This window comes from Rhincodon typus, chromosome 12, assembly GCF_021869965.1.
Source record: "Rhincodon typus isolate 14 chromosome 12, sRhiTyp1.1, whole genome shotgun sequence".
Classification (NCBI taxonomy): Eukaryota; Metazoa; Chordata; class Chondrichthyes; order Orectolobiformes; family Rhincodontidae; genus Rhincodon; species Rhincodon typus.
The window spans coordinates 50,134,703-50,158,646 of NC_063343.1; positions in this window are offsets into that span (position 1 = coordinate 50,134,703).

Consider the following 23,944-nt stretch of genomic DNA (forward strand, 5'->3'; position numbering starts at 1 on the left):
TGCTACTCAGAACTCAGTCAGGGTAGCAGAGTTACAGGGCAACAATCAAAATGCTTTAGGAAAGTCCTCCCAGTTCATGGGATTTCTTGGTTTGTGACTAACCAAATTTAAGAAGTTTCCTCTGGTTGGTATGGAACCCATTAAATGACTTTAATGGAAATTTGGAGAGGTGAAGTCAAGGTTTCCAGGAATGTACAAAGCCCCCAACACATTCTTTACAGAATTCTTAAACCAATACCCACACAATATGAAGCGGAGTCCACAGATTATGCATTGAACTCATTGGCCATTTCATAATTCATTAGAATGGAGTGGAACCAACTGATCCTCAATCTCAAGGGACTGCATTGGAAAAAGATTAATTTACAGCAAAAAGAAAGAAATCACACCAAAGGGACAATCTGTTACTATAAATTCTTGAAACTTTAACTTTTATTCAGATGAACCTTCTGTACCTACTGTAATGGGTACCTACTGTACAGAAAACCATTTGCACTTGAAACTCAGCTATGCATTGACAACGATCATAGCCATCCACATGTTAGACAGCTGTCTGGGAAGGAAAGGAATAAAAGATTCTCATTTTAATTTCAAAGCAGATTATGTGCCAATCAAGATAAAGAAACAGGTGACTCAATGTTTTTCAAATGACAAAACCCATTTTAGAAAGAAGGAGCCATTTAAATCACAGTAATAAAGATGAAAGTACAGCTGACAGGACACTTACAGGGTCAACTTACTTTTAAAAAACAAATCCCTGGGATGAATCACCACGCTGAAGTACATCTTCATTACAATACAACTCCTAATCATGACATTTAAAGGTGTGAAAACAATTTAAACTAACCATTTGGTGCATCCCAGACATTTTAGCAGGCTTTCCATTTAGCTCACAGACTCAAACGTTACATGCTGATAATGGGCTTCCAAAAACTTATGCCACCAATTGAAAATGGTACATGAAAGGAAATCCAATATTCATTCCCTTTTCAAAATGGAAAACCAAGCAACCCTGCTGAGTAGAGCTGGATGAACACAGCAGGCCAAGCAGCATGAAAGCTGACGTTTCAGAAATGGGTCGAGGCCCAAAACATCAGCTTTCCTGCTCTTCTGATGCTGCTTGGTCTGCTGTGTTCATCCAGCTCTAAACCTTGTTATCTCAGATTCTCCAGCATCTGCAGTTCTTACTAACCCTACTGAGTACTTCTAGCAATCCCAAACAATAAAAATCCCAAAGGAAAATTGAGTCACATTACTTGCAGGCTAAATCACTCCCCCAAAGCCTGGCAAAAAAAAACAAATGACAGTGTGGCTATTTTTGACAGCCAATATAATCATAGTAGTTACTGACATAGGATGACATGGTGAAATAAAAGTTAAAATATAATTGATGGATGTCTTTCAAATACCCATTGACAGTTGATTGGCAGAAATAAAATGATCAGTGCACTATCAGGTTTAATGGCTCTTTGATGAACAGCTGAAAATGAGATTTTGTTTCAATGCCTCATGCAACTTCGCTCTTTCAATTGAAATAAATTGAGGGGCTCTAACTCAGCAGCCAATGATCATCACTGACTTTCAATCAACACACAATTGCTATTTATGTAGATACCCAGAATAATATTGCTTCAGGCATATTTGTTATCAAGCCAACAACTCTGTGACTACTTTATCAGAATATGATACAAACATTTTGGGCTTCTCCAGCTAATCTCAAATTACCTAAATAGGAAAAATATCTTACTTTTTTCTTATCTTTAAAAGATCTTTTGTTTTCAAAGAACAGAGATATGTAAGTGAACTGCTTAAATTACATTTGATATCAAATGATGAGCAGTCCATGTGTTAGCATTTATCATAGAATTCCTACAATGTGGAAGTGGACTATTTTGCCCATGCTACCCCTCAAAAGAGCATCCCACCCAGACCAATGTCCCTACCCCATTGCAAATCCATGTGGCCTGCATATTTCTGGACACTATGAGCAATTTAGCATGGCCAATCCACCTAACCTGCATGGCTTTGGGCTGTGGGAAAGAAACTGGAGTACCCAATGCAGACAGAGGAGAACATACAAAGTCTACACAGAGGCTGGAATTGAACCTAGGTTTCTGGCACCATGAGGTAGCAACACTAGCCACTGAGCCACATTGCAGCACTGCTTCTAAGAGACATACACTGAATGGACAAGAAAGCATGTCAGATCTGTACCAGTGTAAGTGAGCTTATCACTTCAGCAGCTGCTAAGTTGAAACTAAAGATTCAGATATTCAAGTAATCAGGATCAGCACTGTGGAACAAGAAAACCACAAAAGCACAATCAGTGCCCAACTGGGACAAAAGAATGCTATATCTATAAAACTATATACTACTTCCAGAGATAGTAAGAACTGCAGATGCTGGAGAATCTGAGGTAACAAGGTGTACAGCTAGATGAACACAGCAGGCCAAGCAGCATCAGAGGAGTAGGAAGGTTGACGTTTCAGGCCTAGACCCTTCTGAAGGATAGCATCATGTTATATCTCTACGGGATTCCACATTCCTGATTGAGGCAAGTTCAGAGTCAACTTGAGCAAATGACCAGAATGGGCATCATTTTCCTAGAGACCAAACAAACCAAATAGCTTTTGAGCCTGATTATGGCGTCCAAACACTATGGGTCCATCAAAATATGTATTCACACAACACAGCTCAATAAGTCATTCATGAGGGAAATCCCCTCAATGTGAGCAGTAGTTGTGTGTTTACCCAAATTGTCCAAAAGTAGAGCTTACACAAAACCCAATACTGACAATGGGTTCAAGCAAATGTCAATGGATGAGCAATCAAGACTGCTTGCTAACTTTGTTAGTCCATTTGGGAAATTTTGCTCCAATAGATTGTCATTTGTTAATTCCCCTGACCTACAGAATTTTCAAGGGACGATGTGCATATTTACAAGTTTTAGGAAGTGTCATATGCCACAAGATGATATCTCATTACATGGGGATAAGGTTGGAAAAGGTAGAGACATGGCATTTTACAGCATGGAAAGAGGACCTTCGGCCCTTCATGTTCGCACTGATTACCAAGCACGTATCTATGCTTGCCTCATTTTCCAACATTTGGCCCATCAACTTATATGGTATGACACTTCAAATGATCATGTAAATGCTTCTGAAATGTTGTGATGATTCCTGCCTCTGCCACACTTACAGGCAGTGAATTCCAGATACTCACCACTCTCTGGGTGAAAGAGAAAATTCTTCTTTAAAAATCCCCTCTAAACCTTCTGCTCTTTACCTCAAATTTATGTCCCATTGTTAATGATCCTCCTGCTTCCAAATTATCCTATCTGTACTCCTCATAACTTTGTATGGTTCAATGCCAAGCCCGAATCAGCATTTTCTGTTCTAAGGAATACAATCCCAATTCATCTAGATTCCCTTACTATCTGAAAAGTGCTAACCCTGATGAATCTTCTCTGCAAACCATCCCCCCACCCAGTGCAATTACATCCTTCCTATAGTGTGGTGACCAGAACTGCACATAATACTGCAGCTGTGGCTTAAGTAACATTGTATACAGTTCCATCATTGCCTCTATGCTGTGGTATTCAATGCCTGAACTAATAATATGCTTTTCAGAATTAGTTTCCATTTGCCATTCTTCCGCCTACTTGATCTGCCAATCTATGTTGTCCCTCAGCATAAGACTTTCCTCCTCACTATTTATTGTACCTCGAATTTTCATGTCATCTGTGAACTTATTGATCAAACCTCTTACATTCATGTCTGCATCGTTAACGTACATCATAGACAACAAGGGCCACCAAACATTTGAAGCCACTGGACACAGATGGCCAGTCACAAAAACTAGATGCAACGACTACCCTTTGCCTACAGTCACTCAAACAATTTTGAAACCAATTTGCCGGATTCCCTGGATCCTAAGCAGTTTTAGGTTGCTGAAGTACTTACCCTCATTGACAGGGGTGAACTTTTCAAGGAGTCTATTTATTTCTTGAGACACACTGCCAACAAGCAAGTCATAATGCCAGTTCCCACTCTGAAATCTGTTCCAAACTTGCCCAGATGTAAAATTCAAATATGACGGGAACAGAAGAAGGACTAAGAATACGTTTCTATTCGTTGGTGATGCACAAAAGGCTGGCCGCACTAAAGGTCCTCTGGATTGGCCATGAAGACCTACTTTGAGCATAGACAGCTTTCACTATTGTTGATGACTTGCTAGTGTTTGAAGAAAGATGGTTTTCTCAATATGGTAAGATACCCTTGAAAAGGTACATCAGGAAGCTAAGGGACTAATAAGCGTAGACCCCAGACTCAGTCATCTGTAGAATGGCCAGGGATCTCAAAGGAGAACAAAAAACCTTTTCGCTGACAGTGAAACTTGTACTGTTCACAGACCTGAGCCGTGAGAGCTACAGTTGATCTACTAGATAATGGAAATGCTTACAAACAGAGCTGCTAGTGTTTGATGGACTGCCTTACCTTATTGTTGTTGACTATTCATCTCAGTGAATTGTATTGAAAAAGTTATATTGCACCACCACATAAATGGCTGTTAGGATCCTGCATGAAATATTCTCTACACATGGTATCCTTAATGAGGTTCTGTGAGACAATGGACAACAACTTGCTTCAAGTCATTCAATCAATTTGTAGCCGGTTCTGGGTTTGATATGTAAAAATATTGACAAGGGAAATGGGGAGAATGTGTCGTCCAGAACATTGTATCCTTCTTAAAGAAAATTATTGAATTTTGCAAAGGCTTGTTAACTACTGATTCACCCCACTCCAGTCTGCTCTACCACCGTCAGAATTACTGAGGGGTAGGTAGAAAACTGAAGCCTCAACTCCCTACCCAACAAAGTGGATCAGTTCACAGGAATATTATTAGAAGTTACTGGGAGCAGCAGGCTATTCACTATAATAGACACCATCATGCATGACAAGTGCCACTCTTGAGCTAATGCCACAGTTTTGTACCTTACCACGAATAGTCAAGAGGCAGAGGGCCAGCAGTGATTGTATCATTTCCATACAGCTGAGTGTTTTGAATGAAGGAACTGCAAGAACCTTGCAGTTACTTTTTTGCAATCATTGCAATCAATGATTGACTGGGGCAAAGCTAAGGAGGATTGTCATGCCGATGATCTGCAGATTATACAAATCAAGATCAGAACCAAGATTAATAATCACAAGCCAAATCATGGAATAATAGAATCTCTACAGTGTGGAAGCAGGTCATTTGGCCCATTGAGTCCACAATGACCCTCCGAAAAGCATTACACCCAGACCCACCAACCTATCTTATTCATGCAGCCCTGTATTTCCCAAGGCTAACCCATCTAACCTGCGCATCTCTAGATACTGTGGGCAATTTAACATGGCCAATCCACCTAACCTGTGCAGCTTTGGACTGTAGGAGGGAACCAGAGGAGACCCACACAGACATGAGGAGAATGTGCAAAATCCAGACAGACAGTCGCCCAGGGTGTGGAATCAAACCTGAGCCCCTGGTGCTGTGAGGCAGCAGTGCTAACCACTGAGCCACCACATCAACTGTCATGCAGTCTTGGACAGGGATAAAGCAGAAAATCGTACAATCTCATGGAGTATAGACTTATATCCCCAGGTCGCTTCATAGTCTTTGTAACTGTGTTTATCTTACTTAATGTAACCTGTACCTGATTGTTATCAGGCAATAAACTGCTTCTTGTTTAAGGCCAAAATATTTTCTTGTGCAAACTCACTTCCAGTTGCTCTTCTACCAACTTGACCCTTGAGCCCAGTAAATGAAAGAGGTCTGGTTGAAGCACAAATATCACATATACCACCATTTTCCCAAATGACAGGGGGTAAGAAACCACAGGAGACAGCAAGGGTAAGGTCATATTGTAGAGGGAGAAAAAAAAACAGAAAAAGAAACTTTGAAAATGAACATACAGGTTAGTCCAGATCAAGAAGTTCATCAGACCTGATCAACTTTCTAAGTAAAAAAAAACCAAAACATTACATGCTAGCCAACATACAATGGCTTAAAATCCTTTGCTCCAGAAGTTTGTGCCCCAGAATAATTAAAGAAATGAATTAACAGATGCAATGACTAGCTTTATGAAGCAAATAGAACTTATGATCCAAAATGCACCGTCATAGTAGGTAGTGTTAGGGCTCATCGGATCCCGTCTACTCCAGACCAGCGGCATTTTTTTCTCTATATACTTTTCATCTTTTTTCTTTTCTTCTTCCTTTCTTTTTCATCTTCAACACCAGAGCGGTGCCTGCCAGGGCAGCGGCTACAGCCTCAGCGACATGAATCAAGGCACATGGCAGTGTATGGAGCTTGGACTCTTGGACTCAATCCAGAGTCTGGACTGCCAGCAGTAATAGGCCTGAAGCCTGGACTTCTGGTGCTGGTAGGCCCGGAGCCTGTACTCCTGTCGACAGTAGGACTTGCGCCTGGATTCTTGGCGGCAGCAGTGCCTGGAGTAAGGACTTGTGGTGATGGTGTGCCCAAAGCAGGGATTCCTGGCAGCGGTAGGCTCAGAACCAGGATTCTTGGTGGTGTCGGCAAAGTGGCAATGGCAGCTGAGCCTGAGTCTCCTGGGGTACTGGCTTTGTCATTGCTGTTCCCAGAGGAGGAATTCCTTGAGGACCGGAACACCTTGCAGATGCCCTGAAGCCGTGCTTGAGACCCCAATTTAAACAGATTGTAACTCAAAATGGCATGGGATTGTGGAGACAAAACACTTTTCACTGTACCTTTAAGATATATGTGGCAATTAGTCATTCATTCATTCAGTGAGGAAGTTGCACATGTCCAGAGAATATGCAAGAGTCAAAAATAGTTATTCAAGCACAAAATTAAAAATGCTAACGTGCACACAAATGTTAACACCTAGAGCAAGCATCTTTTGAACAGAACTCAGAATACCAAGACTTTCCTTTAATCAAACATATAAGATGATATGCCACCTTTGGAAGTTATGAATCGTGCTTTCTTAGCGACAATAAATAATTACTTTGAAGCAAATATACACAGATGATGCAGATTAATGGCCAATGAACTATTTCAAATTTGACACCAAGTTGTGTATTTCTATTCTATCTGAAAACAAAACCTTGACTGAAGAAAATAAGATTTCAACCTTTTGATTTAACATTACTTGGGGCAGGTAGCCCAGCTTCCAAAACTAAAAAGATTTTAGCCGTGTCTTTGCCGCATAAAGGTTATAGCATATAAGAAGAGGTATACCCCATCTAAAATCAGCAAAGCTCATTGTTGAGCAAGAAAGCAAATTTTTCTCTGAATCTCCTCCACTGAATATAAGAGCCCACAAATAGAGAGGAGAGAATTTTGATACATGACTTAATACAGAAGACAGTATCATTTCAGAAAAGATGCTAAACCGTTGTATATTACACTCCCAGAAAGATTCTTCAACCTTTAATGGATCTAGTAAAAATAAATATCCGAGATGATCAATATGGGTGACATCTAACAAGTGACAATGCCAGAGAATGATATTTGGGAATGGTTATTGTACCAAAATCCAACCATTCTATCAGAATGTGTTTTCATTTAACATAACTTGGTAAAGTGGTGTCAGGAGAAATACATCCTGTACCTACTGTGGATGAAAGCCTATCTAAACCTTTTAAAAATAAAGTATTCACTAAGTTTGAGACCAGCTGGAGTTTTTGAGAGGTCACATTGGATTAGAATTCCGGATTGCTTACCAAATTCATCATTCCATTTGAGAAATATTGTTTCAACAGATTATCTTTTTGGAATCCCCTCACCTCCAGAGATTTCCCAATACACTGCGTTCGATATTTTGCAGGGTGTCAGGTGTTCCTTGTCATATGGTTAATAATCTGGTAATTGCAGACACAATTGAACTTCATGGCCAAAGAATCCAAATAGTCAAGAAATGAATGTAGGTGGCACACACCGAATGAAAAACTTAAAGGCAGTAAAAGACTTTTTTACTGCAGAGTCAATACATAGCTCACAATGATTTCTGGGAATGGTAAACCAGTTCATACAACATTGATCCTACTTGGCAACCATCACTAAACTTTTGCAACACTTAGTCAAAAGTCTCAAGGATTGTATTCGGACACACATCAAAAAGAGGCCTTTCAGAAGATCAAAAGCATGCTGACTTCTGCAGATATGTTGGCCCATGACAATCCATCATTCTCCACTATTATTGCTGTAGATGCCAGCCACAGACATTGGAGTTGTCTTTTCCAAGAAGAGCTGGTATTTTACAGAAAGCTAGTATATTATGAATCAAAAGCTTATCTGATACAGTAAACTCAATGTGCAATTTTTACATGGGCATATAAGAGATTTTCAGAATGCATACTCCATAGTCCTAATACAGACTGATGGAGCTGGTAGAGGTAGATGACACAAAATTGGGTGGGAGGGTGAGTTTGTGCGCGCTTCAAATAAATGGCCATGTGTGAAAGTTGGAGGGGGTTACTCCTTAGTGGGATCAAGAGGGGCTGCAGTTAGCCAGGGAGTACTGCCACAGTCAAGGGGATTGCCCCTTTCCAATCCTGGTCATGATCAGTCAGATGCCTGGTCCTACCAAGGGATCTGTGTTCTTACAGTTCAGGAATTGGGCCATGGTTAGTCATGCAGATCAAGAGCAATCAGTCTGGAGATTACAGTTACATCTGTCAGGGTGCTGTGGAGACATCAGTCCAGTGAGTTAGCTAGTTTTTCCTTCAAGGAGACAAAAAATAGACTGAGTATGATGATGGTGGTGTTGTAGGAACAGGAGAAGTGGTGACGTGTTTCCAGTGAATGAATAGGAAGCACTGAAGGCAGGAAGGGCTATTAGTTTGAGAGGATGAGGTGGGTGATAGCCATTGAATAGACATGATACCTGCAATAGTATGAGTTGTAGTTCATGAACCTTAATGTGTGCAGTAGCAGTGTTAGATTGAATGGAGACCTTTGAATTTGAGGTAGTTGAAATAAGGCAGTGATGAAGCTGTGGAATTCTCTGTCACAGAAAGCAGTTGGTGCCAAAACATTAAATGTTTTCTAGAAAAGGTTAGATATAGTTCTTTGGGTTGAAGAAGACAAAAGAAATGGGGAGAAAACGTAGTACTAATTTTGGATGATCAGCCATGATTATATTGAATGGCAAAGCAGACTCAAAGGGCTGAATGGCCTAGTCCTGTTTCTATTTTCTATGGTTTTCTCTGAGTTGTGCAGAATGTCTCATAAAAGACAACCTGTAACTTAGAAAAAATGCAGCATGATATTAGGCAATATATGATAAGCCTCTTCATGTTCATCAACATTGATGTAATTCCTGGCAAGACACTGTATGGGCATCCTTCTCCACGTGGTATCCGTAGCCTAGACTAATACTAGCAAGAAGGATTGGTGGCAATGGATCTACCCACAGTATCTGAACTCATATCTGACATAATAAGATTGTGTTTGGTAAGGTAGGAGAAAAGATTCAGGTGAGGCAGAAATTATCCTCTCCCCAACTGACACTTTCCATACAAAAATAGAAATTGCTGGAGAAACCCAGCAGATCTGGCAGCATCTGTGGGAAGAAAGCAGAGTTAAAATTCAAATCCAGTGACTCTTTTAATTAGAACTCCTCACAAAGAGTCACTGGACTCAAAACATTAACTGTGCTTTCTTCTCACAGATGCAGCCAGACTTGTTGAGTTTCTCCAGGAATTTCTGTTTTTTGTCTCAGATCTCCAGCATCTGCAATTCTTTGTTTTATTTTCACATTTTCCACAATTTTCTGCCTCTTCCAATTCAAGTTTGGGTGTAATATCAAAGCTGAGTCCAGTCCTTTATTTTTAAAGGAGCACTGAGCTCATCCAGAACCATTCTATAAATCTACAATTTCATGCTTGTTTATAAACATTTTGTCTGATGGCATAAATCATGTCAAGAATGCATTAATGCATCACTTGTATTTAAGGACTTTATGACAGGAATGATTCATATATCTTGCAAATCCTTTCTCAAACAATAAAGTTTTAACAACACAAGGTCCCCATTCCTTTAATGAAGATTAATTCTTGGATCTTTATCTTTTAAGAAATGCAAACACTGAAGGAATAAAAGCAAAATACTGCGAATGCTGGAGATCTGAAAGTAATAATTTGTACATTACTCTCCAAATATCATGGGGGTGACAACATCACATAAAGAAGTAGTAAAGCAATTTTGAAGAAAAATATTTAATATAATAAACATCTCAAATTCAAATAATATGTTAGTAGGACCCATAGCATTCTTACTGCCTCAAGCACAGTGGAAACTAACCACAAAGGAATCTAAGGATTAATGTCTTGATGTTATGCTCAGGAAACAGCCTCTCAAGAGCAGCATATGCACATGTGCAGAACTGATCAGTAAGCGGAAGAAGAAGAAAAATATACAAAAAGGCAACCACAATCTTTATTAGAGCATTAGAAATTGCTTCCATCAGTCCCAACACTTTGCTTCCTGACAGCTCTTTCTGCACTGCTCATGAATTTAAATCGGGCACCTAATGGCATCTTTGCTATTCTTTGTAGTAAGTCAATATTTGAAATCTGTGTCATGCCCAGAAGGAATGAAGAGAGAACCCAAATTGCTTTGCAACTATATATATTTTTAAAATGGACACATACTGGATGTAAGATGGATAGTGACCACAAAATGTGCATTCCAAACGTTTTCTGTAAACAAAAATTAACTTATCATCCTCCTGGAATGTCATATCCTTGCATTGTATAGATTATCTAGTCACATTTATCCAAAGGAGCCACATGCAATCTGTCAGATTTAATTTGAAATTTTTAAAAATTGAAAATCGTTATGACTGAGATGACATCAATGGCCCCCACAAGTATCTCCTGCATCGCACAAGCGTTTGACCAGATGTATCAAAGCCATCTCATTAGCTAAAGTGACTAGCCGAGGAAATTTTGTCACTAGATTGAAACTTTGATTTTTTTTTTAAAAGTGCTTTAATTAAGGACTTTTGACCTCTTCTCAGTCTGCTCTGATTATCAGGACAGCAAACAACAGAACACGCTCAAAATTAGCTAAGAAGCTGTCTCTAGTCTCTAAAACTCTAATTTCCAGGAAGATTTCAGTATTTTACTTGAAAAGTGAACTAATTCCTCGTTTACAAGTATAATATTTCTGTACTTTCAACTGCATCTATCTGAATCAGACGTCTGATGCAAATAATTTCTGCCAGACCAACCAAATGCGAGAACTCATTGGCATTGACTTGCTGAACTCTAATTCTTGTGAATTAATTTCAAAATATTTTATCTTAAAGCAATTCATAATTGAAATTTCTTTCATTTCTTTTGTTCTTTTTTGTTTGTGTGTTTGTATGTGTATGTTGTGATCACCATCCCATAAGATTTTCAATGCATTAATAAGTTCTACGTTGTTTTATTCCTACACACCTTCCTCTGGGTCATTTTAAGATTGGATTTCATAAATATGGCTTGGGAGAATGCTGAGGTTGTAACATTTTCATCATGAATAAATTTATTAAATTTAGGTTTTAGCTTTCGCCAATTTCATAAGTTATCACTTGGTAGTACAGAACTTTGAAAAGAGAGACAAAGCAAGAATACCAGACTTCAAACAATCATAACAAATTATATGACAGAAAAACAAGGTGCTGATTGGTTGGAAAGTCTGCTTTCATTGGCTGAGGCTCTGCCATGGAGTTAGCAGTCTGTATTTGCATTGCTCGAACTCCAAAAAAAAATTACTGGTAAATGTGATTCTGTCACTGTACAGCACATGCAAAATAATCTTGAGTATACTAAGACCTACAGTAGCAACCAATTTAACGTAAAAACTAGGAGCAGGAGTATACAATTCAGCCCCTTGAATCTGCTCTGTCATTTAATACGATCAAGGCCGATCTCAATTCAGCTTCAACTCCAATTTCCTGCCTGCACTCCATAACCCTTCAACCCATTACTAATTAAAAATCTGTATGAAATTTACTCAGTGTCCCAGTATCCACCACAATCTGGGGAAGTGCTTCCACATTTAAGATGATCAGTCAAGCTTGTAAGATTGATGCTTCCAAAAACAGGATACATTCATTTGGAGGGGCATATGGTATTCAACCAAAAGAAAACTGTTCAAGCCAAGTTATATATACAATATTTATAATATTATTCAAGAGCCTGCCAGGCCCAATATTTCCTTGTTGCTTTCTCCATTACGATGTCTTGACCGATCAGCATTTTTTTATCGTGCAACATGAATGGTCTTCTTTTGAAATTTGACATTCTTCTATTAGTTACGATGAGTACAAGAAGAAAAGGCAATCTGTATCTCCTTTCAGCAAAATTCAATTAATATGTTCAAATGCCTAGCATCAGCGGTTTTGCAATTAAGTATGATTGATTATAGCAAGCAACATTGTTATATAAATCTACATACTAATAATCCATTGGAATGAACCAAGTATTCTTTAAGCTTGTCCTTCAGTGATTTCAAACAATGACATCCACATCTGCTAAAATATTCTGATCTCTATACTCAAAAGTAGACAACTAGACAAGTGAACCATTGAACAAACTTTTATATCCAGTCTTTTGCCTGTACCCTTAAGATTTATTATGTCCCACTGAGTTAATTTGTTTGAATCATACATTGTCAATATAACCTTGTACATTTCATTGTTAATTTCTTAGTGTAATCAAGGTTGGTTTAGCTGCTTTTCTTTCTGCTGCCTATTCTAAGCCCCCAAATTGACTTTTTCACCATTGTTTCTCTAGCCAAAAAATAATGCAAATGTGTCCAGCCACAAATTTGCTCTTAGGATTTTTATATCATCATATATGCATAAGCTATTTCTCAAACGTATTAAACTGAAAAGCGTCAAATTAAAATAGTAGACAGGTGACTATGAAATGAAAATCTTAAGCATTTGTCTGATAACATCAACAGCAATTTCAAGAATGTTGTGTTTATGATGCTTATAGTATGTTTACAGTAACAAAATAATTTCATTGACTAATTTGTGCTCTAAAATCAGTTGAAGTTATTTTGTAGTGCAATTTTGACATTGTGATTGCAAATCTACATTTTCTTCATTGTCATTTCTTCACATTGCATGAAAATGAAATAAACCACAGACAACAAAACAAACATACTAGAAAGTAAGGTAGGCAGCACATTCAAAGAAGTCGAAGACAGTTATTTTCCCAATTTCTTATAATCTTACATGTCCTTGTAGCAAGGTTAACTTCTCATATAAAGAGCCAGTTTTGGAGGAACAATAGTTTATTGCAGAATCTGTTAAGAACATTGCTCATTATTTCCAGTGCAATTGTCAATGGATATTGATGTACAAAAACAAATAACTCTCCTGCTTTGCTAATGGAATAACATGGCTCGTGCCAGATTGTATATAACAGTTCAGTAGCTTTCAGTTCTGGGTCCTCAGTGGTTTACCTGCCATGATAACACCATGAAAGTTGGTGAATTACAAAATAACACCATGCTGATCTATTTAAGATTCACCACTGTTGCACACTACACATAATATGAACAATCTTGTCATTTTCATCTTAGCACCATTTGTCTGTTTTTAGCCAGTCAAGCAAAGCTATGTAGATTTTTTTAAAGTACGTAAATATGTACAAAATCAGACATTTTAGATTCTTACTTGAGGCTTTCTTCTCACTCTGTCAGATCAATGTTCAAAACAGATTGCAGTGGGGATTTAACTCAGTTGGTTTGTTGGCTTGTAATTGCAAACAACTCCATGAAAGTATGTTATTACTGAAATCCTTCAAGTGAAATTATGCCTGGCATTACAATTCTGATTAAACAGCTGTGCACTATTACCCAAGAGAAACACAGTGTGTGTATATAAATATACATATATAAAATAAATACACAAAAGGTATAGCAGAAATACCAAAGGAAAGAACGTCAGAAATAAGGGGAGATTGTTGAATCAGAACATTGTGATAAAATGGATGAACGTATTAGTGATTGCTTTAGTATAAGCAGAAACATTTCAGAGATAAACAGCATATAAAGAAGTGCAATGACTGAATTAAGTATAGTATGAGGAGAATTGCAATTAAATTATATTACCATTAATTATGGTTGTGTGAAAACATGAAGCATTAAAAATGAATAAGATGCAGCATCCATTTAATTTAGCAACCTGTTATGATTGTACTTCGGATATTGAAGTGTCAAAGTTCAAGAAGAGCCATTGAACTTGAAATGTAAATGTTAAATGCTATTTCTCTCTCCTCAGATACAGCCAAACTTGCTGAATTTCTTCAGCACTTTCTTTATGTAAAAGTTTCATGTTCACTCTGTTACAGCTACATGCAGGCCCAAATAATTGAAAATGTGTTTGAAGGTATAAACAGAATTGATGTTTGAATTAAAAACATGTATTAAATATAATATATATTTATTCAGAAAATAAAAATTATTTTACATTACTGCATAGCTTCATCTCCTAAAATGTAAAGAAGAATATACTGATATAATTGTGATAATACTGCAATTATGAGTGAAAGAAGTGAGATTTTGGCCGATTCTTTGCTTCCAGATCAGGATCATGGAGTCGAAACAGATCCTAACTCCACAAACCCAATCTGGAATAAAACTGATTATTGGAGATTTTGTTCTGGGGTAGCCAGGTTCTCCAGACGTTGGCCCAGACAATCCTGGAACTAATAAGGAGATTGCCATTTACAGAAGTGGACAGATCAGAAGCCCTGCCTTCGTATTTTGGCACTGCACTGAAGTTAAAATATGCTTTAAAAAGCTCTATACAAAAAATCCTCCAACCTCAGACCCCCTCATCAACGTATTCACCTACCATGTCTCAGACATGCCAACCCCATGATATTTCATAGTTCACAACTCACCCCCAAAACCCTGCATATCTTCCATACAAATTTATGCATTTTTCTCACCAAAAACTCTCATCCCCTCCAAGGCACCCATTCCTATGGCCCTTTATGGTTCATGTGCTAATTTAGTGCTAACTCATGTCACCCTTTGCCTTTCCACCTTCCATGCCAACTTACCCAGCATCCACCACCATGAGAGGACCTCAATATAGACACACCGATGAAGCAAAATAGGGTTGCGTCTACTGGGGACTTAATTTTTTTTCAAAATATCTCTCTTATTCAGAATAATGCATGACTACATTCAAACCCTTTCATCTACATGGTGTCTTATAACAAACAACACTTGATTAGATACACAATCCCTTATTCAAACTTGATTTGGAATTTATAGTCCCACTTCAAAGAGTCTGTAACCGCTTGGAGATACCAATCAAACTATTAATTGGCAGATGCAATACTGTGATGATGGAATGTTGTGAAACCAATCATTTAGCACTAAACCAGCCATCAGAAAACTCAGGATTAGGTCACCACATAACTGAAATAACAAGAAGTGCAAGAAATTTAAATTTCTTGAGATTTGACAGTTTCTTTTGACCATTTCTTATGACAGGTGCTTTTGACACTTTTAACAGATGCTTTTGAAAGTTACTTTTGACAATTTAGATAAGTGCTTTAGAATGGTCGCCTTGGCATATCTGGCAGTTAATTTTGACAGTTGCTTTTGATTCTTTTGACAGCTATATTTGAGAGTTTCTTTTGACAGTTCTTTGACAATAGACATTGACACTTTTGAACAGGGCTTTTGTTATTCTTTTTGACAGGTGATTTGGCAGGTCATTTTTACATTTGCTTTTGATACTTTTGACAAGGATATTTGATATGTCTCTTTTGATAAATGTTTTTTTTTACAAGCCATTTTGACAGTTATTGGAAAAGCTCAGCAGGGTTGGCAGCATCTGTGAAGAAAAATCAGAATTAACATTTTGGATCCGGTGACCCTTCCTCAGAACCTTCCTCACTAGACCTGCTGAGCTTCTCCAGCAACTTCTGTTTTTGTTTCTGATTTACAGAATCAGCAGTTATTTCAATTTTTCTCTTTGACAGTTGTTTGACATGTTTGGAGCGTGCTTTTCACAGTTACATTTATTACATTGATGCTTCCTTTTGACAGTTGTATTTGACTCTTCTAACAGCTGTATTTATTTTAACAGGTCCTTTTAATGGTGCCTTTTGATAGCCTCTGTTGAAAATTTCAATGAGTTATTGAGTTTACACACCTACTTTTAACCATACTGAATGCCATCATTTCTTTCTCCCAAAGGGCACATTACATCCCCCAGTAGGCAGCTCAGCTCTTTCGAAGGCGTCTTGAGACTATTTCCAAAGGGCACCCTGGCTTTCCAAGCAACTCTGCAAAATTTCACCTTGCTACTACCAGGTCTCAACTGTGTCTGCTATGTTTCATACAACTTATTCACTAAAATCAGACATAACTAGAGACAGATACCAATTTAAATGAGCAAATACCACTATGAAAAATTTACCCAAAAAGCATGATGACCTCCCCCGCCCCGACCCCATTCCTGACTCCCATTTCTGCCCAATGAATATGAGCTCAATTGGTACTGTTAGACAGCAGAGATCCTAACAACCTAAGATTTTTAATTCTTCCCCTTTGGGTCAATACTTTCACAAGAAGAAATGCAATCTTGCTCTTTGTTTTTCCCAAAGACATTTCACAGAGCGAGACAATAACCTGGGAGGGTGTACAGTTCTCTGGCCTCTGTTTTCTCTGGGCCCTCTTCTCAGTCAGCTGACCTTTTTGCTTCTGCTGTCACATTCTTTGGCATATTCTTCTCTTTGCCACTATCAAGTGTCTTCAGGTCATCAACAGGAGCTGTAAATTTATATACCAGAGAGCTGTCAGCATTGTATACTGGGTTACAAGATGTTAACATTTAAGTTATAACTCGTATGTTTTAGAATGTAGCTTTTAGTTTTAGCAATTAAAATTTCAACTGAAGAAAGTGAAGGCATGTGACTGAGAAACTGATAAGTTGCCATTAAGTAAATACAATTAAAACCAGTTTGGAGTTAATAACTGGTAAAGGCGAAATTATATTTATCGTGAAAATAACAATAATTTTGGAGGCTGATTTCTCATTAGAGAGAGAGACAACTGATGGCAATTTTAAATTGAAGATCGCAACCCTTCTGACAAAGTTGAGTTTGAGAAACTGGGGCCTTTGTGGTAACCTCGACTGATACAGGAATTGAATCTATATGGTTGGCAATACTCTGCATTGCAAAGTGATCATTTCAATCAACTGAGCTAGCAAACCCCAGAGGAAGCAACACAGCAACTCACCAAGACTTATTTGGCAATAGAGCCCAAGTCTGCTGCCTTGTCCTCAGAAGAATGAAGGTGGTATATGCACAAAACATTGTTGTTTCCAAGTTCCCTTCTAAAACATGCACCATTCTGTCTTGGACGTATATTGCCATTCCAAGAATGAAATGGCACCACTGCATATCCCTTATCATCTTCAATTTCTTTTTTGCTGGTCCTTCTTTTTAATAATCTTTGAACTTTTATTTACTATTACAAGCTATTAATCCCAAAATATCCACTAAGGTGTTTTTACTACTTAATCTTCTGTTCGTTCAAGACTCCTGTACCAAATAGTCTCATGTCAAATTGAAGCTGGCAGGCTGTCATCCATTATATAAGGTATTTTTGAAACAAGATAAAATTAAGTGATGATTAAGTGGAGTGAAGAGGGAAAATTTGATCTTGAGGGAGTTTGGCCTATTTTCATTCAAATGACCCACTTCACTCAACCTATTCCCCAGTAATTGCCGCGGTGCGTAATAGAGATAAAGGTTGCACAGTATGAAGGTTACATAGCTTTATGATGAAGAAATTAGGGTTTAATTTATTTTCCTGATCTAGTAACCATTATAGTTTTCATGCAGACAATAGAAGACACAGATATAAAAAGAATGCTTTGTGGCTCATACACTTATCATTTTATTTAAAGGTGAAAGTGTTAAGCATATTCTATTCCTCAAAGTTTCCTCTGCAATTTACTTATTACAACTCAATCATTCTAAGTTCATGTGGTAGAAAATATAACATAAAATATTTTCTTAGAATTAAGTTAGACCCAGAATTTTCAAAAACAAAAAAATAGAAATTGCTGGAAAATCTCAGGAGGTCTGGCAGCATCTGTGGCGAGATATCAGAGTTAATGTTTTGAGTCGAATGATCCTTCCTCAGAACTGCTCTGAGGAAGGGTCATTCAACCTGAAATTTTAATTCTGACTTCTCTCCACAGATGCTGCCAGACCTGCTGAGCTTTTCCAGCAATTTGTATTTTTGTTTTTGATTTACAGCATCCGCAGTTCTTTCGGTTTTTGCCCAGAATTTTCCATTTGATACTTGAGATAGAGACACTGAACAAGAATCAATCGAGGTATTGAGCAATTGGCTTTTCCTTGCATGTAGAAAACAATACATGATTGAAGAAAACTGAATGTCAAGAGCTGAGAATCAAAAGTATGGAAAAAAAGGACTTAGTTTCCATCATAAATTGCAACGCTTTTGATGTTCCTATTGCTAAGGGCTGTATGGTCATTTTATTACCAAATCCAGGAACCCTTGCAGAAGATGTTTCTAAGCCTGTTGTTATGATCTTCCTCTGGTGGATTGCGGTCATGTTTGTGCCAAAACAATGATTACTGATAAAGGTTATAGATCCTTAGTTGTGAAAGCTTGATCTGTTCTTGCATGTTAGATATGCACACTCAGTTACTGAAAACAATATTATTTTCAAGGCAAGCTATCATTCCATGAGTGTGAAAAATGTTTGAATCTAATGAGATGAAAAGACCCTCCCCACAACTGTCTGGTGCTTAAGTTGAATATTTTGGGTGCTTCTTAATTGGCTGTTAATGGTCATAGGTTTACAACACAAAACGATCGACAATTTGACACTCATTAGCACTAAATACTGGAAGAGCTGGCACAGTTTGCTGTGCAGAAATTTCACACAAATGTAAATAGAAATACTTCCTGAGGACATTGTTGTGGCAATATATAGAATACTACTGTGCCTAACCTGCAGAACATTTAAAGGGGGACTTCCAAATAATGAAGCCACACACTAAAAGTTAACATGGGTCAAATACAAATTGCTCTATGCTATTGAGCCTAAAATAATTATATCTCTTCCAGGCATTTTTTGTTCATAACAAGATATATCCTGGACCAAGCTGTTTCGCTCATAGCTCTAATTGTTTCTGATAACGAATGAGATTTACAGGCCCTGTGGAAGCGCATTCAATCTACTTGGAAAACCACTAGCTATTGATCAATACATACTTAATGGAAAGGTAGAAAGAAGTAGATTTTTAAACAAGACCACAGATATAGCATAAGACACTATATTTTTGAGTTCTTTTGGTTTGCTGATTGATTCTTTGATAATTACAACACAACAAATGCTCTGGTGAAAGGTTATGTGAAGGTGGAGAACAAAATCTCCTTGGTGCTGCAGTACCTTAAAGAAAAGAAACAGAAAATGTCATTAATTCAGTTTTATTGACATAATAAAGTACTTTTCAATTTTATTTTGTGTCGCAAATGTGGTGAATAGAAAGTGGATATTTTCAATATGAGGAGTGGGATGTATTTCGTACGATTGACAGACTCTCCATCTGTTCACAATAGCCTGCTGCATTTTCAATGCAATTTTTGGATAGACTCCTGTTGACTGTTTAAAGCAGATTGCCCTTCTGAAAACAAAGTTTTATTCCTTGGAAAACACATTGTTCTCCCAGATAAGTGTACAATTAAACTGGAAGGAAAGGGTGGAATCTCCAGTTCTGGGGAAGAGGAGAATGACAGGTGAAGGAGATTCTTTTGGGTGAAAGCCTGGAAGTGGTAAATTTGATGGTGGAATAAACTTTAGTAATTTCTAACCAAAAAAGATGATTTGACCTTCTTGACCCCAGGTCTTTCAAGCCCTACGGATATTTAAATTTGTACATCATTAAAAGTTCAGTCATCAAAACTAAAATTGAAAATAACCTTATGTCAATAAAACCAAATTCATTACATTTCCTCTTCAAGCGCTGCAACACCGAGGAGACTTTATTGCAATTAAGTTCTACCTAATTTATAAATATATGGCTTAAAAAAATCTTGACTTCTTCCAGTACTTTTGAGTAAATTCTTGCTGCTTTGTGCTTCTGGAGATTTGGATTTCCATCAAAGTTAATGATTATGTTGCAGTGTACGTTCTCTAAATGAACCAATAACAGCAGGGGGTACAAAGCTGACTAGATAATCCTAACTCCAGGGTATTGTGGAGTGAATGCAATGTATTAGATGGACAATCATTGGGGGAGGAGAAGCAATTCCCATCCAAGGATGGAAGATTGGACATGACAGTGTGTTTCTGTCCTGTGTGTCATTTGTGCATGCCTGGGAAGGGTGGATCACAGGTAACTGAGTGTCAAGGGTGGGGTCACGCTATCAGATGTTTATGTCTTGGGATCTGAATGGTGGTTGCAGCACAGCAAAGGGTGGTGCTGGATATCGTAGGGCCTGAGCTTCACGGTCATGAATGGGGATTATAAGATCTGTAGGGAGAAGTGTGATCACTAAAAGAAAGAATGCAGGATGTCTAGAGAATGGGAGTGATAATGATCAGAAGAGACATCGGGAACTTAGTAGGTCAAGGCTCGGGGAGAGTCGGGAAATTAACATGCACATGAAAATGGGGAGACTTTCAAGGGCAACACGGGCAACAGCAATGAGAAGGCAGTGTAGATAATGGTTAATAGGGGGATGTTTGTGGGTAATAGGGAAAGACAAATATAATGGTTCTCCCAGTCAAACTAAAGTACATCATATTTCACAAGGTGCTGGCGAAAAGGCAATGCCCAAAGTGGGAGGAGGCTTATTTTTGAGTGGATGGAGTTAATGCTTGGATTTTTTGGAGGGGCATTTTATTATTCATGAGCCCAGTGGTTACATCAACAGGCACAGATGAATGCTACTCCTAAATAACCAGCATTACTCCAGATCCCACAATGTTACATTTCAAAAAATCTCATGAAGACATGAAAGATTACATTGTGAGCTGATTGCCATGTTGATGTCACGGTCAGGTAAGAAAGGTAAAAGATATATGCCCTAAAAGTCCAGGCCATAGAGGACAATAGTCTCCAGCACTGGGACCACTTGTTCCTTTGTTCAAAGTTCATAGCAGACAAAGATGATGGGGAGGGGAATAGCGTGTGGGAGATTTTGGCAGTTCTTTCATGTCAAATCAAGGTTATAATGATTGTGTTCCAACCTTGCTGAATGGAAGCTGACTATGCTGTTTGGGGAGTCTGCTGGACATGCTTTAAGTCTCCCGGACATGGGCATTGTCTTTGTGCAATGGTTTGTCAGAAGGAACTGTTCCAAGGGGCAACACCTAATGGGCATCACCATAGTGGGCTTTCTAATTAGGAGGAGGAAAGAATGTTAAATCAGCAGCTTACCAGGATCTTAATGGAGTTGGTTTTATGGGTAAATCTCAAGTGAAATGATAAGTACATAGTTATGAAGAAGCTCCATTACTATCAGTGTTTATCAAGACCTCCTAAACCAGAACTAATATGGCACAGAACAATCCCTGACCTTCTTTTGGCCATTTTGCAGCTGAGGCCAAACAGGTTCAGAAGGATAGAGGTTCAGCCTCCAGATGGACAAGATCCAGGCAAGCAGGACCATGTCAATGACAAGCATTGGTAAGAAACAGAATTTACAGGAGGTGCTGCAGTTACTTTCAACAGTCAGACAGACAATCCAGATAACGCCTCACGATGCTCTCTGAGTGTGTCTCCACTACATGCTACTGTGAGCTCAAGGTATTTGCAGCTCTGAATAACTTCACAATTGGCTCGTTACATGCACCTCTGCAGAATCTCTCAGTCAGCTATTCATGTGTAAAAAGGAACTCAATGATGCTCTCTTGCAACGAGCTGAGGATTTTGTGAAGTTCCACTTAAATGTAAGGAGTCAGGCAGCCAAGGCATTGGGGTTTGAAATCAAAGTAGATCTTCTACAGATGCAAGGTGCTACAGATTACAGATCTATTTTCATCAGAGCAGCCTGAGATCAGCCAGCTGCCTTTGTGAACAGGAAAGGATTTTTCCCTCTCATTGTGCAGCTGAACCATGGCCATACCAGCCAAATACTTCAGGGACCCAAATGTTACCCAGAAATGTTATGATTCCTATACTTTGTAGCGCTCATAAATGACTCAGGTTATTAATGCCCTCAACAGTTTTAGGGCTGGCTGCTAGGAGACAAGGGCTCATCCCAGAATATCTGGCTGATTACACCAATGAAGAGTTTGCAAACTACAAATAGGGAAAGGTACAGGGCTACGCATGCTGCTGTAACGAGCAGCATTCAGTAAATGATAGGACTTTTCAAAAAGAGATTTTAATGCCTGGTTAACTCAGGTGGTGCACTGCTGTATACACTAGGTAGAGTGGTGTGCAGTATCATGTCGTGTTCATTCTTAGGCAGTCCTTTGGGACCGAAGATGACTTTTTTCTGTTCTGGTGTTATGGGCCCTGAGGTGAATAAACAGGGCAATGATGCATCTCCAAACCCCACCACATCTTTGCTGAAGTATTTGGGTTGGATGCCCTACACAACCTCATTCAACAAAGAGGAAGAGGTTGAAGACTGAGATGTCTCTGTCAATGAGGAAATGGAAGGCGATGGTCATGATGCAGGCCAGGAGGTTGCTTATCGACAGAAGCCTAGAATATGGTAGAAGGAGCAGACTGGCCTATGAAAGTCTTATGTGACTAAATTTCAGGCTGGCTGAGATACAGATTCCTGTTTATAAAAGCAAAATACTAAAGATGTTGGAGATTTAAGCTATGCCAAACATAGCAGAGCTAGCAGCATCTGCCGAGAGAGAAACAGCGTTAACATTTTGTGTCTAATGAATCTTCTTCCAAACTCTGTGTCCCGCAAGCAATGATGCCATACCTGCTGCATTTTCTTGCACTTCCTGATTTATTACAGCTTCTCCTTTCTTCTGTTATACCTGTTTAAAACCTTCCCACTGGGAGGCTACTTCTTCCTATTTTGGACAAACATTATTGATTACATTTTTTTTCTCTGTTACATTAGATAGAGGGTACTGTTTCACTTACACTGTCTGATAGTGTGAAGCCTTTTATGCTGCATGCTATTTAGCAAATATATAGTCAGACTTTGTGCTAATTGTGTGCAACTGAATCTGCACAACATTGTAACTTCCACAACCTGGGATTACTTGAAGTGAAGATTGCTTACGAGCCTTGCCTCATGCAAGCTCATATATACACTGCCTTGAAATGCATTTGCTGCCTCACCTCCATTTAGTCGTTCTCATGTTACCATACCACATGCTCCAATTTGGGACAATGACTCACTGAGAGTTTTGGAAGATAGAGGTGGGAGACCTGAAGAGAAGAAAGAGAAGCAACATAAGCTGATTAGAAACTCAGGCTTGCTTTGTAGATCTCCTACATCACATCTGATGTGACACATTGCCTTATTCTCTAGTACCAGACGGCATGATTTTAAGATGAGAGGCGAAAGATCTAAAAGAGATCTTAATGGCAGATTTTTCACCCAGTGGGTGGTTTGTATGTGGAATGAACTGCCAGAGGAAGTGTTAGATGCAGGTACAGTTACAAAATTTAAAAGACATTTGGATAGGTACATGAATATGAAAGGTTAAGAGGGATATGGGCCAAATGCAGATAAATGGGACTAGTTTTGTTTGGGAAATTTGGTTGGAATGGACGAGTTGGACCGAAGGGTCTGTTTCCATGTTGTATGACTCTATGACTCTATGATAACTTTAGCCTACATCAACTGAGCAATCTTAGTGACTGTATCTCTATGACCCAATGGGTGGAGCAATTCAAATTACTCCCACCCCATCCCCTCATTC